At 25.5% G+C, this 19,159-nt stretch overlaps 1 protein-coding gene and 2 pseudogenes across 1 annotated transcript in view; 2 read left to right on the forward strand and 1 right to left on the reverse strand.

Moving 5' to 3' along the window:
• Positions 1 to 19,159, reverse strand: part of LOC126851975 (uncharacterized) — a 169,719-nt gene that overhangs the window by 75,099 nt on the left and 75,461 nt on the right. The gene's annotated exons all lie outside the window — the stretch shown is intronic.
• Positions 661 to 6,330, forward strand: LOC126851916 (cytochrome c oxidase subunit 3-like; annotated as a pseudogene).
• LOC126852060 (cytochrome c oxidase subunit 3-like) lies at positions 17,773 to 18,565 on the forward strand (annotated as a pseudogene).

Here is a 19,159-nt window from a genome sequence, read left to right on the forward strand (position 1 = left end):
CAAAAATATATATTATTGAAAATAACAAAAATAAAAATAACTTTTTGCTTTTTTTGAGTTAGCGATTAGATCACATTTAGATAATTATATATATATATATATATATATATATATATATATATATATGTATACAGGGTGCCCCATCAAAAGTGGCCACTCCCTTTTATCTTTTAAACTAAAAAAGATAAACTGTAACAAATATATATCAAATTAAGTGGTTCAAATTGAACTTTATTGTAAGCAAAATGGTTACTTCTAAAAATTATCTGTGTTAACGAACAGAAAAGTTGCATAATTTTTTCATAGTAATGTGAATTTCTTGATAGGAAAAATGTTGTAGCACTATTTGAAACGAATATAATGATGTAACATATAATATAAATATTTTACATATTATATGAGTTTTATCGATTTGAAATATCGCAGGAGACATCTATCTTTTCTGCCCTGCGTTGTGACTAACTTCTGACTCGTGTTAGAAATTAACAGATGTCATGTTGTCATTTGATCATAATACTCAATCCGAAGTTGGCCATACCGGTACCGCCCGCGCCGGTCGAAAATCGCGAGAGCCGTACCGAAATCTCCGGAGGGGCATTATCTGTTGGATTTATTTCGTTATTTTTAATTTCGCTTATTGTTCCATTATTACGATACGATATGGGAGACTCATCGGAGAAGGCGGGCGGGAAGACATCTCGGAAGACAAGGGGCGATCTTTGGGAGGACAGAAGACGGGAAGAAGTAATCAACAGTCGAATTCCGAAGCGGGAGGCAAAAAGTGCGAGAGGACGAGGGGATCCTCGCGCCTGGATGCAGGACCGTGCGGAGACGCGTCCCCAAAGGACCCAGGAGGAATCCCGCCGCGAGTCGCGGCGGGAGAAAAAAAGTCGTCGAAAGTCGCCAGTTTCTCGATCCCGAGATCCAGACGGGATCCGCCGATGCCCCCTCAGAAGAGTCATGCGAAAATTATTGATAGCGATCTCGGGGGTGTGCGCCCTCGGTACGATCATGAGCATGCCACCCGGCGGCTGCCTACCGTATTATCACGTGATTGATTGTGATAACACGTACCCCGATTGCGCATTCCCGGTTGGCCCGGCGTTACCGATTCTAGATCGCGACGATTCCGGGTCAGACTGACGCGGATGCGTGAACGAAACGTGCGTTATAGAGCGTAATTTTTGGTGAACGAGCGAGCGTGGAGGGATCCCGGCTGATAGCTAGGAGAGCAAGAGTGTTTACAACAGAATATCGAAAGGACAAGGCCGAGCGAGGGGAGGTCGCCAAGCACCCGTAATGCTAGGAGGAGAACTTTGTACCGGTAAGGTTATTATCCCGCTATATACTAGTCCCGCGCGATCGCAATCGGAATAGTTCGTTCTGCCAACGTGGCCGCAATTTGGTGTTATTCTCGCGTTCGAACTCAACTCGGAGTTTTGGTACTTATCGCGTCGTCATTAGAGTAATTTCGATTACGATACGGCCACATCGGCAAACGATTCGAGCCCTGAAATGTCTCAAGTATTGGTTTCGTGAATAGAATCATTATTGCGCGTTGAATACCGTATGTATCGACTCTCTATCGCGTAATACAGTAGTCGCGTAATTTCTCGCCCGTCTAGCGTCTATGTCGTATATGCGTGAGTAGTCTGTCGTTGAATGATGTATTTCTTTCTGATTTGTCAGCCGTCGAATGTGAGTGTGTTTCGTGCGGATATAGTTCCTTTACTCTTTTTGTTACCGTCGAATTATAGTCTAATTATTTGTTGTTACTATTTATTCTTACTATTTATTCTTATTATTTATTCTTACTATTTATTATTACTATTTATTCTTACTATTTATTCTTATTATTTCTTATCAAATCAACTAATTCTACATACTATTTATTCAACTTAATTTTTATAAATATTCCTTTCAAATAAATATTTTAAACTATTAATTATTTAAATATTTATTTATAAATAAATATAATTAGTAATATTAATTTTTAATTATATTTAGTTAATTAATCTAATATAAATTAAATTTTATATTTTTTTATATTTAATAGAATTAAACTATTTCAAAAAATTTCAAAATCTTTTATGCTTCTTACATAAAAATATATTTTATATTAATTATTTTATTTTTCTTTAATATTTTTACTTTAAATTGTTTTAATTATTTTAATTATTTTAATTATTTTATTTAAATCTCTACAAAATTTATTATTTTTTATAAATAAAATAAATAATAAATTATTTTGTATTATATAATTATTATATTATTAAATCATTATATCATTATATCATTATATCATTATATCATTATATCATTATATTAGTATATTAGTAAATTAGTATATTAGTGTATTAGTATATTAATATAATAATATTTCAATTTATAAATTAATTTTAAATATTTTTATTTAATAAATAAAATTTATAATAAAATAAAATAAGTAAGCTAATTTAAGCTTTTAGATTCGTACCCTAAGTATAGATTTTATAATAATTCTCTTATTTATATATAAATTAATGATATGCCTGAAAAAGGATTATTTTGATAGAATAAATCATATATTTTAAATTAAAAAAATGTTTTCATTATTTATTTATTTCTTATATACTTTTACTTTTACTTTAATTAATATTAAAAATTTAATTTTATAATTATTTTATCCTTTATAAAAATTTAAAACTTCAAAATATAATTTTTAAAATTATTTAAACTTTAAATTTTTATATATTTTTTACTTTAATTTATTTACTAAATTCTTTGTTATTTAAAATTTAATTAATTTGCTTTAATTCCTTTATTTTTTTATGATTTTATAATAATATGATTTTTCATAGAAATTAATAATTTTTTATATATTTGTTATTTGTGTATAAAATTAATTAATAAAAAAATTATTTTTTTATATCATATTATTCAAGAAATTGAATCTTTAATATTAATTTTTTCAATAAATAATTTTTTTTTTAATAAAGATTTTTTAAACCTTAATTTCCTAATTTCTTTAATATTAAAATTAGGAATTCCCCCATTTCACTTATAAATACCTTTAATTTCTTTATACCGTTCATGGATATTTTTATTTTTAACTATTCAAAAAATTATTCCTTTTTATATATTTTCTATTATTGAAGTAAAAAAAATTATTTTATATTTTATAATTCTTATATCTTCATTTATTCCTACTTTTAGAATAATTAATTTACTTAATTTTAAATTATTACTGACCTATTCTTCAATTAATCACTCTAGATGAATATTAATACTAATTTTTTTAAAAACCTTATTTTGACTAAATTATATAATTTTTTATAGATTAATTATTTTTATTATTAATTTATTTTTAAATTGTTTTAAATTTTCATTTTATTTTTTTTAAATAATTTTTTTCTTTAAACTTTAATTTAATCTCTTTAATATTACTATTTAATTTAGTTAGAATTCCTCCTCTATCATTTTTTTTAATAAAATGATTAAGAATTTATATTTTTATTTTTAAGTCTAACTTACATTTAAACTTTATCTTAATAATATTTAATTTTTTTATTTTAATTTATATTAATCTAATAAATTTATTAATTTTTTTATATTAAAACTAAATTAATTAATAATTTTATTAATTTTAAACATTTTAATTTTAAAAATTTATCTATTTATTTATATTTTATATTTTTATTATTTTTAATGATCTTTCTTATTTAGTTTTAAAAGATTTTAAATTAAATAAAACTTTAAACCTTCAAAGTTTAATTTATAAAAATATTTTTATAAATCTTATTATATTAATATTTATACTTTAATATACTTTGTGACGTTGCCGTTTTGCGTGCGTCTACCGGATCTCTTTCCGATCGCTGAGCGCGGAAGACGCACCCGCGCCAGTCTCAAAATATTAGAGCCGTACCGAAATCTCCAGAGGGGCGTTATTTGTCGGACTTATTTCGTCTATTTAATTTTATTATTATTTTATTATTTCGATACAACAAGGGAGCCTTACCGGAGGAGCGTGAAAACGGCCGCACCAAAAACAACGATAACAACAACTCGAGAGACGACCTTCGAGAGGACGAAAGGAAAAAGGAAAGGAATTATCAACCACCGAATTCGGAAGCGAGGCGAGAAGCGCGAGAGGACAAGGAGGATCCTCGTGCCTTGTCGCAGGACCGTGCGGAGACGTGCCCCGAAAGACCCCGAAGGAGCTCCATCGCCGCGAGGCATGGCGGGAAAAAAGGAGGACAGCGAGGGACACCGTTGCGTTTCTCGCTTCCGGAATCCGTCAAGGCCATCTCAGAAGGGCCCCGTGGAAAAATATTGATCGCGATCTCGGGAATGCGCGCGTCCCCGGTACGATCATGAGCATGTCGCCAGACGGCTGCCTTGCGTGTTATCGCGTGATTGGCCGTGATAACACGCACTCCGGTTGCGCATCCCCGGCTGACCCGGCGTTACCGATTCTAGATCGCGGTGTTCTCGGGTCAGACTGGCGCGAGAGCGAGAGCAATACGTGCGTAGAGAATAGGGCGAAGAATCTTGGGCGACCGAAACGAGCGTGCGAGAGAGGAGAGACTCAGGCCGAGAAAGGAGAGAGCTTGCGGATTCCCGTGGACGAGGCCGAAAGAGGAGACCCGCCAGACCTGGCGACTTCCAGGGAGAGAGCGCTTCGATTCCGGTGAGGTTATCCCGCTATTAGCCACGCATGTTCGCGATATCGGGATCGCGTCGTTCTGCCGTCGTGGCCGTAATTTAGTGTTGTGTTTGCGTTCGAGTTCCGCTCGGAAGTTTAGCGATTATCGCGTCGTTGTGGTAATTGTATTAGCGACACGGTCCCGTCGGCAAGCGATCCGAGCCCCGAAACGTCTCGAGGGTTGGACTCAATAATTATTGCGCGTTTTATATCGTCCATATCGTCTCTCTGGAGATCGCGGACCGGGACTACTGCGTAATATATTAGTCGCGTAATTTTTCGCCCATCTAGCATCTAAGTCTTGTATGTGTGAGGTCGCCGAGTGTGAGTGTGTCTCGCGATTATGTATCCCGTTGTTAACCGTCGAGTCCTGTCGAGATTTTGTTTCTCTCTTTCTTTAACTCTTTGAATTTCTATAGATATTTATAGAATATTTAATTACTTAAATGAATTGTTTGTTTGCCCATCTAACCCCCCAAGGAACCCTATATTTTAATACCTTTTATAATTATCATTTAGAATCTATTAGTCTATTTATTCAACCTTTCACTTTAGCTATCCGTCTCACGGCAAATATAATTGCTGATCATTTACTTCTTTCTCTTCTAGGATCATCTGGTGAAATCATTAATAATATTTTTATTTTTTTAACAATAATTTTTTCTTAAATTCTTTTATTTATTTTACAGATCTCTGTTTCAATTATTCAAGCATATGTTTTTTCTATTTTATCAACTCTATATAGAAGAGAAATCTAAATATCATAAATAATAATTATATAATTCAACTTAAATATATTATAAATTATAATTTTCAATTTACAAATCTATCTAACTTCTTCTATTAAATTCTTTTTAATTATATATGACAAAAATTAATCAAAATCATACTTTTCATTTAGTTTTAATTAGGTCATGACCAATTATCATTTCTTTTATTTAATAATTTAATTTCGATAGTTATATGATTCCATAAAATAAATTATTTTATTTTTCTTTCAATCCCATGTACATTAATATGTATATATCAATGATGACGAGATATTACTCGAGAATCAACTTTCCAAGAATCCTACACATTTTTAGTTTTAAAAGGTTTAAGTTTAAGAATAATTTTATTTATTATTTCTGAAATTTTTTTTTTATTTCTTTGTTTTGAGCTCATTTTCACTCTTCCTTAGCTTCTTCAATAGAAATTGGTCAATTGTGACTCCCCCTAGGAATTAAAAGATTCAACACTTTTGATATTCCTCTAATAAATACAATTATTTTACTTTCTTCAGGTATAACAATTACGTGATTTCATCATTCAATATTAAATAAAAATTTTTCTGAAAGATTTAAACGTTTAATACTAACCATTATTTTAGGACTATACTTTACTTTTCTCCAAATCATTGAATATTTTGAATCTCCTTTTTCTATCGCAGACTCAGTTTATGGGTCTTCATTTTTTATTGCAACAGATTTACATGTTATTATTGGAACTTTATTCCTTTCAGTATGTCTTTTACGAATAAATTATCTTCATTTTAGAAGAATACATCATTTTGGTTTTGAAGCAGCCGCATGGTATTGACATTTTGTTGATGTTGTTTGATTATTTTTATATATTTCAATTTATTGATGAAGATACTAAATAAAAACTTATAAATTATAATTTTATATAATAGTTATCTTTTTTAAATAATTATATTTATATAGTATAATGTAATACATTTAATTTCCAATAAAAAAGTTTATTTTAAAAATTAATATAGATAATTTTATCTTTAATACTTATATCTTTAATTTTTATTATCTTATCTTTAATAATCTTATTAGTAAATTTTTTAGTCTCAAAAAAATTATTTAAAAACCGAGAAAAATCTCCTTTTAAATGTGGATTTGATCCAATATCCCAATCTCGAATAACTTTTAGAATTCAATTTTTTATGGTCAGACTAATCTTCCTAATTTTTGATATTGAAATTACTTTATTAATTCCCTTAATTTATATATATTTTTTTTTAAATAAAATTATAATATTTTCTTCCTTTTTATTTTTAATAATTTTAATTATTGGCCTATTCATCGAATACCTCGAAAAGTCTATTGATTGAAAAATCTAAAATAAATATACTTATATCTAATATTAATAAAAATAAGGATTTTAGTTAATTAATAACATTTAAATTGCATTTAAAAATTATATATAATACTCAATATATATAAATCTTATCTTCTAAAGTAAAATTTCTTACATTTAATTTCGACTTAAAAATTGATTATTTTTTAATCTAAAAGAATAAAATAAATTTTAATTAACTGGAACCAAAGTAAGAGGTTAATCATTGTTAATGATTAAATTGAATTTTTTACATTCCAGTTAAGAACTATTATTTTTTATCACTTATTATTTTTTTATTAAATTATTAAGTGAAATAATTCAAATTGAAATACTAATTCAATATTTAATGAAATTAAAATTCATTTTATTTCATCTTTATTAACATCCATCTTAACCTTTAATAAAAATAATAATCAAAAATATTCATTATTTATTTATATAGTTTAAAATAAAACATTATATTTTCATTATAAAAATAATATAAAAATTTTTAATTATTTATAAATTTATTTAAAATTTATTTAAAATTTATTTAAATTATCTTAACAATCTATCTCTATCTATCTTATCTTATTTATTTTGTCTTATTTACTTATTTATTTTATTTATTTTTTTTATATCTCTTAAAATGAATAATTTTATTCATAAATAAATATTATTTTCTTAATATCTTCAATATTGCTTTAATTTATAAGCTATATAAATTAAATTTATTTATTATAAATTAATTATAAAGTAATGTAAATTAATAACAATGATATTGAGGCAATAAAGATAAATATAAAAATTTTATGTAATTTTATATTTACTTTAATTTCTTTAATTACATCAAAAATTAAATTTTTTCCTATAAATTCAATTCATTTTTTATCTAATCTATAAACTTCAACCTCCATATTCAAAAATGACCGATAAATTCATAAATATATATAATTTAAGAATCACATTGAACTAAAAAAAATCTATAGATATATAAATTTAATAAATTTTTAAAATAAACAAAATATCCAAAGATTATCCCCATAAATAATATCAATATTGTTATTATTTTTACATCAATATTTATATACATAAAGTAATTATCAAAAAAAAAATTCAAGTTAATAATGATCCGTTATTTAATCTTAATATCATTAAAATAATTATAGAAAAATTCATTAATTTATCTTCTTTATAATAAAAAAACCCTCTTCTTCTTTACTTCGCCAAAATAAATATAATAAAATAAACGTAATGAATAAGAAACGGTAAAAGAAAGTGATAATATTCTTAATAATAATAGACTCATGTTTATATTTATTATATAAATAAATTCTATAATTAAATCTTTTGAATAAAATCCTGTTAAAAATGGAAACCCCATTAATGCTAGCCTTGAAATATAAAATCTTATTATAGTAAAAGGAATATACTCATTTATTTTTCCACAAAATCGAATATCTTGATTATTATTTATTAAATGAATTATAATTCCCGCACATATAAACAATAAGGATTTAAAAATTGCATGAATTAATGAATGAAAAAAAGATAAAAAATTTAATCCTAAACTTAAAATTATCATTATCAATCCTAATTGTCTTAATGTAGACAAAGCAATAATTTTTTTCAAATCATTTTCAAAATTTGCTATTAATCTAAATATAAATATTGTAAAAATTGATAAATATAATAAAATTTTGTCTATTATCCTCCCAATTAAAACTTTATTAAATCGAATTAATAAGTAAACCCCTGCAGTTACTAAAATTGAAGAATGAACTAACGCTAAAACAGGTGTAGGAGCTGCTATAGCTAATTACAACCAAAAGGAATTTGAGCTCTTTTAGTAATTGCTGCAAGTAAAATTATTATTAAAATTAATCTTATTGATTTATCTATAAAATAAATTCCCCAACTTCCATACATAAATATAATCCTAATAGATATTAATAATCCAATATCCCCAATTCGATTACATAAAACTGTTACTATACCTGAATTATACCTAATATAATTATGATAATAAATTATTAAACAATATGAAGTTAATCCTAATCCATCTCATCCAAATAAAATTCTAACCAAATTTGGCCTAATAATTATTAAAATTATAGAAAAAATAAATAAAATCACCATAATTACAAATCGATTAATAAATTTTTCTTCTCCTACATAAATTATTCTATATAATATAATTATTGATGAAATTAATATTACTACCCTAATAAATAAACAGGAAATTCAATCAATTATTATAAAAAATTCTATATTAATAGAATTATATGAAAACAATAATAATTCTATAATAATCCCCAAGTCAATTATATATAAATAAAATCTCACAAATATAAATACAATAAATCTTATTAATATTATAAACGAATAAATCAACAAATTAAAAATTATTTAAGATAACAATAAAAATTATTTCTTTAATCCCACAAATTAATATTTTATTTTTATAAACTATCTAGGCTTAATTGTACTTATAATTTTTAATACATCAACCCTAAATTTAAAATTAATAAAATTAAAGGTCAAACATGAATTATTAAAATAACATAATCTTTTAAATTGATAGAAAATAACTTTTCCTCAAAATAATTAAACCCGTGCTGAATATAAGAATACAAATATAAAGAATAAGCTCTTCTAAAAAACAAATCAATATTAAATAAAGTATCAAAAAAATCTCCCACCTAATTAATGTTACAATTATAAAAATTTCTCTAATAAAATTTAAAGAAAATGGAAATGAAAAATTTGCAGCACATAAAAAAAATCATATTTTTAAAGAAGGTAAAATATATTTATTATTCCTTTATTAAAAAATATCAATCGTCTACCTCTACGTTCATAATATAAATTTACTATAAAAAATAATCCTGAAGAACATAATCCATTAAAAATTATTAAAATATATGCTCTAATAACTCCTATTTTTATTAAAGTCAATATTGAACATATTAAAACATTTATATGAACGACTGACGAATAAGCTACAAGTCTTTTTATATCTACTTGAACTAAAGTAATTAATCTTACAATTAATCCTCTGACAATTCCTACACTAATTATAAAATAGTTATACTTAATTCTCTGAGTATAAAATATTTCAATAAATCGCAAAATACCATATCTTCCCAATTTTAATAAAATTGAAGCTAAAATTATAGACCCATAAACAGGGGCTTCAACATGAGCTTTAGGTAATCACACATAAAATACATACATAGGTAATTTAATAAAAAATGCTATTAATAAAATTAAATAATCCCAAAATCCTAATTTATATGTTATTATTATTATTATTATTAAATTTATATCTAATGAACCATTATACTTTAATAATTCAATAATATAAATTAACAATGGCAATGAAATAAATATTGTATATATTAATAAATAATAAGAAGCTTTTAAACGTTAAAAATTTATTCTTCAATAAACAATAATAATAAATGTTGGAATTAATCTCAATTCAAATATTAAATAAAATACAATTAATTATTAAAATACAATTAATAAAATACAATTAAATTTATTGAAGAAAAAAATATAATTAAAATTAATAATATTACTAAAAATATTAAAATTTTTTCCGATTCTTTCTGCCTATCTTTATACGAGCTTTCTCTCCTACACTGAATTACTAAAAATATCAATCCCAATACTCATATTCTTAAAATTAATAAATAATAAGAAAAAAAATCATATCCCAATAATATTCTAATATCAATTCAAATTAAATCTTTAAATATAAATTTAAATAAAAAATAATCTTATTAAAAAACAAATATTATAATAAAATATAACTTTTAAATTTATTATTAACATAAATAATATAAATATAACTATAAAAAATTTTTATCATAAATATTCTCTGCCTCTTATTAAAATTTTTCAAATTATTTAATTTCTTGTAATTAATAATAAATTAAAATTATTAATAATTTTAATTAATAATAAAATTTAATATCAACCTTTCCAGTTAATTTAAACTTTCCAAATCTAAAACTTTCTAATATTAAATAAATAGTATAATTCATTTCCATGAAATCGAACAACTAATACTAACAATGTCAAACCTAAAACACCCCCACAAACTCTAAACACTAAATAATAAATTATATACATTTCCATATTTATTATACTAAAAACCATATATATAATAAAAGAAATATTTAAAATTATTAACTCTACTACTAAATATTAATACTACCAGTATAAACTTATATATAAAAATTAATAAAATTAAAATAATTATATATAAATATCTAAAAATTTAAATATCAATATTAATTAATTTTTTATTAAATTAATTATTTTTAACTTAAAATTTTCTTAATAATTATTTTATTAATTAATTATTTAAATTAACTAATTTTTATAAACCACTTTATTTTATTTAAAATTAAATTCATATAGTTTAAAATAAAAACATTAATTTTGTAAATTAAAAATAAATTAATTTAATTTTATAAATGTAATAAATTTTTAATTAAAATATAAGTCAAAAAAATAATTATTATTAAATCATACCTTTAATCTCTAAAATTAATGTTCTAATTTAAACTATTTCTTGATATTTCTATCCACACTTCTTTCTTTACATACATACAACTTTTTAAAATATATTATAATCTTTTTATTAATTTATTAGCTTTATTTTTGTTATTCAAATTATAATTTTTTATTTAATTTATTATCTATATACATATACATACATATAACATATATATATATATATATATATATATATATATATATATATATATATATTATCTCTTACCTAATACAATCAATTTTATGAATAAAGAATTATTATTTTCAAACATATTAATTTTACTAATTATTTTTAGAATTATATATTTATTAATATCGAATATTTCAGCTATCCACCCAATTATTATAATAATTATCTTATTAATTTATAGATCATTCATTTGCCTAAAATTATCGATATAAAAATCAAATTATTTATATTCTATTATATTATTTCTAATTATAATTAAAGGCTTATTAATTATTTTTCTTTATTTTTCTAGAGTAATTTCTAATGAACAAATTAATTTTAAATTTAATAAATTTCTATTTATATCATTTATTATTAACTTAATAGTCTTTTTTTACAACTGAATAAACTCTAATAATTATAATTTTTACTCTTATATTATAAAATATAACTATTCTGAAACTAACTATTTTATAAATATAAATGAAATAAGCTTTCAAAATGTTCTAAATTTATATGAATATCCTTTTAATAATATCACTATTGCCTCTATATTTTATTTACTAATTTTATTTACTAATTTATTTACTAATATAAAATTTAACTATTTATGAATAAAAATTTTTTAAATCTAATTAAGTTATCTCTTTTAAATCTTCCTACGCCTATTTCCTATTGATGAAACTTTAGATCTCTCTTAGGAATATTCTTAATTATTCAAATTATTAGAGGATTCTTTCTATCAATACATTATTGCCCTAACACTATAATAGCTTTTTCCAGAATTATTCATATTATTCAAAATGTAAAACTAGGATGATTAATTCATAATATTCACATTAATGGAGCATCAATATTTTTTATTTGCATATACTTACATATTAGACGCGGATTATATTATAACTCCTACAAATTAAAAATACATGATTAATTGGTGTATCAATTTATCTTTTATCTATAGCTACAGCCTTTCTTGGATATGTACTTCCTTGAGAACAAATATCATTCTGAGGAGCAACAGTAATTACAAATCTTGTTTCTACAATCCCTTATATTGGAAATTTAATAGTTCAATGAATTTGAGGGGGATTTTCAGTCAATAATGCTACACTAAATCGATTTTACTCCCTTCACTTCATCTTACCTTTTGCAATCTCAATAATAGTAATATTACATCTATTTTTCCTTCATGAAACAGGATCCTCTAATCCCCTTGGAATTAATAGGAACTTATATAAAATCCCCTTCCATATCTACTTTACTATAAAAGATATAGTAGGGTTTAGAATTTTTCTATTCTTGTTTTGAATTATTAATCTTGAATATCCTTACATCTTTGGAGACCCTGATAATTTTATTCCTGCTAATCCCACAGTTACTCCTATTCATATTCAACCTGAGTGATACTTCTTATTTGCCTACGCAATTTTACGATCAATTCCTAACAAACTAGGAGGAGTAATTGCTCTCCTATCCTCTATTATTATTTTATATTTTCTTCCTCTAATTAATATTAAATTTAATTCAATAGCATTCTACCCTCTAAATCAATTAATATTGTAACGAACTACCCTTCCCGACGCCACGGATCGGCTCGCCGGTTCCAGGATTCGGGAGAAGGAAGGGACTCGGACTCGCAAATTACACACTCGATTTGGCCAACAAATAATAAAGATTTATTTGTGCAAACATATGGTACAATGGAATTGGCCGTCACGCATAGGACGTGCGAATACAATTTGGGCACGGAGCCCGGGTTTCTAACACTAGAATGTGGCGGACTTAACTTAGGGAACAAACAAATGGGATCGGCCTATAATAACAGAAACGGTAAAATTAATATAAGAGGAATCGATACACGAGAAAATAAGAGAACGGGATCAGCTAACAAAATCGGGGACGACCGCGTCGAATCCGTACTCTTAACGGAAAACCGTGCCAGGACGTGACGTCCGGATCCGAGGATTTGCACTGCTCGGCGGTCTATCCTGAAAAGGACTAGGGACCCGCCGGCGCGCTTGGCGACTTATCCTGAAAAGGACTGAGCGCCGGAGATGCTGTTCCTGGCGTCACGAGCGGGCACCGGCTCTCCACCGAATATAAACGACTTATGGACTACGCGTGGTATATACGAGAGACGCGGACGCGGTGTCAATCGGACGGAGCTTAAGGCTCCCGGTCGCGGACCACCGGTGGTCGTCGCACGGTAGGCGGAAGTCGCCGGTATCGCGAGGAGGCGACGAAGAGAGCACTCTTCGTCGCGGACAACGCCGGTCGTCGAGAGCACTCGACAGGGTACGAGAGCACTCGTCCCCCGGACCGGAGGTGGTTGGTGTGAGGGAGAGCGCTCCCTCGCACCGACAGGACTGGACGCCGAGAGCACTCGGCCGAAGACGAGAGCACTCGTCTCCTAGACCAGGTCGAAGGAACGGGATAAGGATCGGTCAACTGGAGTCTCAGAGAGCGCTCTGAGGCTTCGAGTGTCCCGAGGATCGGGACCAGGAACTGGTGCCGAGAGCCGTGTCGAGCCGGCTTATATACCCGGCCGGCTTCCCTTACTTAGGCTCGCGCCGCCCTAGTGGGGGATCGCATGGCCCAGCGGCGGCTCATACGATGGGCTCGCTGCCTCGCAACGGCGCGGCTATATGAAAATTTGTGGGGCGCTAAGCGCCGGCCTCTTCTGCGGACGGGTGGACGGTCCGCGAGGCTCTCATAACGACACAAGTCGTTACATCATACTGAATTTTTATTAATACATTCATTTTATTAACGTGAGCCGGAGCTCAAATTATTGAATATCTTTACGTCACAATTAGACAAATTCTCTCTTGTATTTATTTCTTTTATTTTTTTTTCTCTTACATCCTTATAATAATATGAGATAAAATTTTATTTAATCAAATTTAACTTAAACATCTATTCTAAATAAATAAATTATTTTTTATATTTACATACTTTATTAAAATAATTAAATTATTTATAACATATATAATTTTTATCTTTATTATTTAATTAATTAATATATTGGGTTGGCAACTAAGTGATTGCCGATTTTGTGGATAGATGGACTTTACACTTTCTTTTGTTTTGTTAACGTGGTCAAAGCATCTAACCTATATTTTTTTCTTATTGTTTGGACTTCTACCTTTAATTTAGTAAAAAATTATATCGATTAGTGCTTTAGTTTTGTTTTTATCCCAATTTAAAAATGGAAGAACAGGACGTGCACTTCAGACATATTTTATTGTATTACTTCCGAAAAGGCAAGAACGCATCGCAAGCACAAAAGAAGTTATGTGCCGTACATGGAAATGAAGCCTTGAAAGAAAGGCAGTGTCGAAATTGGTTTGCCAGATTTCGTTCTGGTGATTTTTCATTGAAAAATGCTCAACGATCTGGCCGTCCAGTCGAAGTCGATGAAACCCATATCAAGGCCATTATCGATTCAGATCGTCATAGCACAACACGTGATATTGCAGAGAAGCTCAATGTATCGCATACATGCATTGAAAAAAAATTAAAAATGCTTGGTTATGTCAAGAAATTCGATTTATGGATCCCTCACCAGCTTAAGGAAATTCATTTGACGCAACGCATTAGCATTTGCGATTTGCTTCTGAAACGCAATGAAATTAATCCATTTCTGAAAAACCTAATTACTGGCGACGAAAAGTGGATAGTTTATAACAACGTTAATCGGAAGAGATCGTGGGTGATGCAAGGTGAACCAGCCCAAACGACATCAAAAGCAGAGATTCACCAAAAAAAGATTATGCTGTCAGTCTGGTGGGATTATAAAGGAATTTTGTACTTTGAACTTATGCCACAAAACCAAACGATCAATTCAAACGTGTATGTTCAACAACTCGCCAAACTGAACGATGCAATTCAAGAAAAGCGGCCGGCATAGTCAAATCGTAGGGGTGTTGTTTTCCACCATGATAACGCAAAGCCCCACACGTCTTTGGTCACTCGCCAAAAATTATTGGAACTGGGTTGGGATGTTTTATCACATCCACCATATAGCCCTGATCTTGCGCCTTCAGATTACCATTTGTTTCGTTCCATGCAGAACTCCTTAAATGGTAAAATTTTTAATAACGCTGATGATGTCAGATCACATTTAATTCAGTTTTTTGATAGCAAAGATCAGAAATTTTACGAACAATTTATAAACTTATATAAACTTATATAAATTTACATTTAAATCCAATAATCATAAAATTTTTTAAATTTTATTAATCCTAATAAAATTAAATGTAACTCATCTAAATCTTAACTATTCTACATTTTGATTTGAATTTTAATTTAATTAAATTTTTAATTTATACCTCTTAATAAAATTTTTCAACAACAATATATAAAAATATTTAAATTAAGTACCTCCATTCGTGGATTATCAAATTAATCAACAAGTTCCTCTAATTTTATAAAATGCCGCCAAATTTTTTATTTTTAATGTTTCTACATTTAATATTTTAATTAAATTTTTCTTTCATTTAAATAATAGGGTATCTAATCCTAATTTCTAACAAAATTTATTTAAATAAATTTTATAAATAATTTTCAATTAACTTCCTAATTTTATCATATTTCACCAAAAATAAAATTTTAAATTAATTTATTTTTTATTTATAAACATAAAATTTTAATCAATTATTATTAATTTATTTTTATCTCAAGTTTAACCGCAATTGCTGGCACTTTAATTTATCAATAATTAAATTTAAATTTCTATTATTAATTTTCATTAATTTAATTATTTTAAATATTAAATATCAAATATCAATTTTTAAAATTATTTAAATTTTATAAATATACAAAAATTTATTTATATCTTAAATTAAATAACTTTTAAAAAAAAAATTTATTTTATCATCTAAATCTAATTCATACTTATTTAATTATTTTTATATCATAATTATCAATTTTTGCCCAAAAAATACATTTATATACTTATTTATAACACTCATTAAATAAATAATCCCCCTAAAATTATTTATTTTTTATTTTATATACATTTTATATTTCTTAATTATATTATTATTAATTTTATTAAAATTTTTAGTAATATAAATAATTAATAATAAATAATTAATTTTAATTAAATTATTAATATTAAAATATATAATTATATTTATATATAAAATTATAAAATTTATTATATATAAATATATAAATTTATATATTTATATATATTAATGTAAGCTAATTTTTTTTCATTTTTAACCAAATATTCCCCAAATATTATTTTTAATGTAAAAAATAAAGAATTAGTTTAAATAATAACATTAAATTGTCAATTTAAAAATATTTTCCTTTTGAGTCGAAAATATTCTTTTATTCAACATATAATACCAATAATATGAGTATTCACTTTAATTTCTTCTCTAATTATTTTATTTATTATCTCAAGAATAATTTACTTCTTTTACCTTCCTTCATTATCAACAAATAACTTTAAAAAAAATAAATCTAATTGATCTTGAAAATGATAATAAATTTATTTTCAATCTTTGACCCTTTAACAAGTCTTTATTTTTCTTTAAATTGATTAAGAACTTTAATTATTTTTTTTATATTCCCATATCAATTTTGATTAATTCCATCACGATACATTATAACATGAAGTTTATTATTAACATTCTTATTCAATGAATTTAAAATTTTAATTAATTATTCTTACTCAAATTTAATTATTTTTTTAAGGCTTTTTACACTAATTATTTCGTAATTTTATAGGATTATTCCCTTATATTTTTACGTCCTCTAGACATTTAAGATTTTGTCTCTCTCTCTCTCTTTAACTCTTTGAATCTCCATAATTCTATATAGAATATTTATATACACAAATGAACTACTAGCTCACTTAACCCCACAAGGAACACCCTATATTTTAATACCTTTTATCATTTAGAATCTATTAGTCTATTTATTCGACCTTTCACTTTAGCTATCCGTCTCACAGCTAATATAATTGCTGGTCACTTACTTCTCTCTCTTTTAGGATTATCAGGTGAAGTTATTGATAATATTTTTATTTTTTTAACAATAATTTTTTCCCAAATTTTATTATTTATTTTAGAAATTTCAGTTTCTATTATTCAAGCTTACGTTTTTTCTATTTTATCAACTCTATATAGAAGAGAAATCTAAATATCATAAATAATAATTATATAATTCAACTTAAATATATTATAAATTATAATTTTCAATTTACAAATCTATCTAACTTCTTCTATTAAATTCTTTTAATTATATGACAAAAATTAATCAAAATCATACATTTCATTTAGTTTCAGTTAGCCCATGACCAATTATTATTTCTTTCAGCCTTTTTAATAATTTAATCTCTATAATTATATGATTCCATAAAATAAATTATTTTATTTTTTTCTCAATCCCATGTACACTAATATACATATATCAATGATGACGAGATGTAATTCGAGAATCAACTTTTCAAGGATCCCATACATTATCAGTTTTTAAAGGTTTACGTATAGGAATAATTCTATTTATTGTCTCTGAAATTTTTTTTTATCTCTTTCTTTTGAGCATATTTTCACTCTTCTTTAGCTCCTACTATAGAAATTGGCCAATTATGACCTCCTTTAGGAATTAAAAGATTTAATTCTTTTGATATTCCCTTAATAAATACAATTATTCTTCTTTCATCTGGCATAACAATTACATGGTCTCACCACTTTATACTAAATCAAAATTTTTCTGAAAGATTTAAAAGTTTAATACTAACCATTATTTAGGACTATACTTTACTTTTCTCCAAATCATTGAATATTTTGAATCTCCTTTTTCTATCGCAGACTCAGTTCATGGATCTTCATTTTTTATTGCAACAGGTTTCCATGGTTTACATGTTATTATTGGAACTTTATTCCTTTCAGTATGTCTTTTACGAATAAATTATCTTCATTTTAGAAGAATACATCATTTTGGTTTTGAAGCAGCCGCATGATACTGACATTTTGTTGATGTTGTTTGATTATTTTTATATATTTCAATTTATTGATGAAGATACTAAATAAAAACTTATAAATTATAATTTTATATAATTCTTTTTTAAATAATTATATTTATATAGTATAATTCAATACATTTAATTTCCAATTAAAAATTTTAACTTTAAATTAATATAAATAATTTTATCTTTATTATTAATATCTATAATTTTTATTATTTTATCTCTAATAATTTTATTAATAAATTATTTTATTTCAAAAAATTTTTGAAAATCGAGAAAAATTTTCTCCTTTTGTATGTGGATTTGATCCTATATCACAATCACGAGTACCCTTTAGAATTTAATTTTTTTTAAATAGACTAATTATTTTAATTTTTGATATTGAAATTACATTATTAATTCCTCTAATTTATATACATTTCTTTTTAAATAAAATTATAATATTCTCTTCCTTTTTATTCTTAATAATTTTAATTATTGATTTATTAATTGAATATTTAGAAAAATCTATTGATTGAAAAAATTAATCCTACAATAATAAATAATTATAGTTAAAGGATTTTAGTTAATTTATAACATTTAAATTGCATTTAAAAATTATATATATATTATATATATCTTATATATATATATATATATATATATATATATATATATATAT

This window comes from Cataglyphis hispanica, chromosome 9, assembly GCF_021464435.1.
Source record: "Cataglyphis hispanica isolate Lineage 1 chromosome 9, ULB_Chis1_1.0, whole genome shotgun sequence".
NCBI classification, from domain to species: Eukaryota; Metazoa; Arthropoda; class Insecta; order Hymenoptera; family Formicidae; genus Cataglyphis; species Cataglyphis hispanica.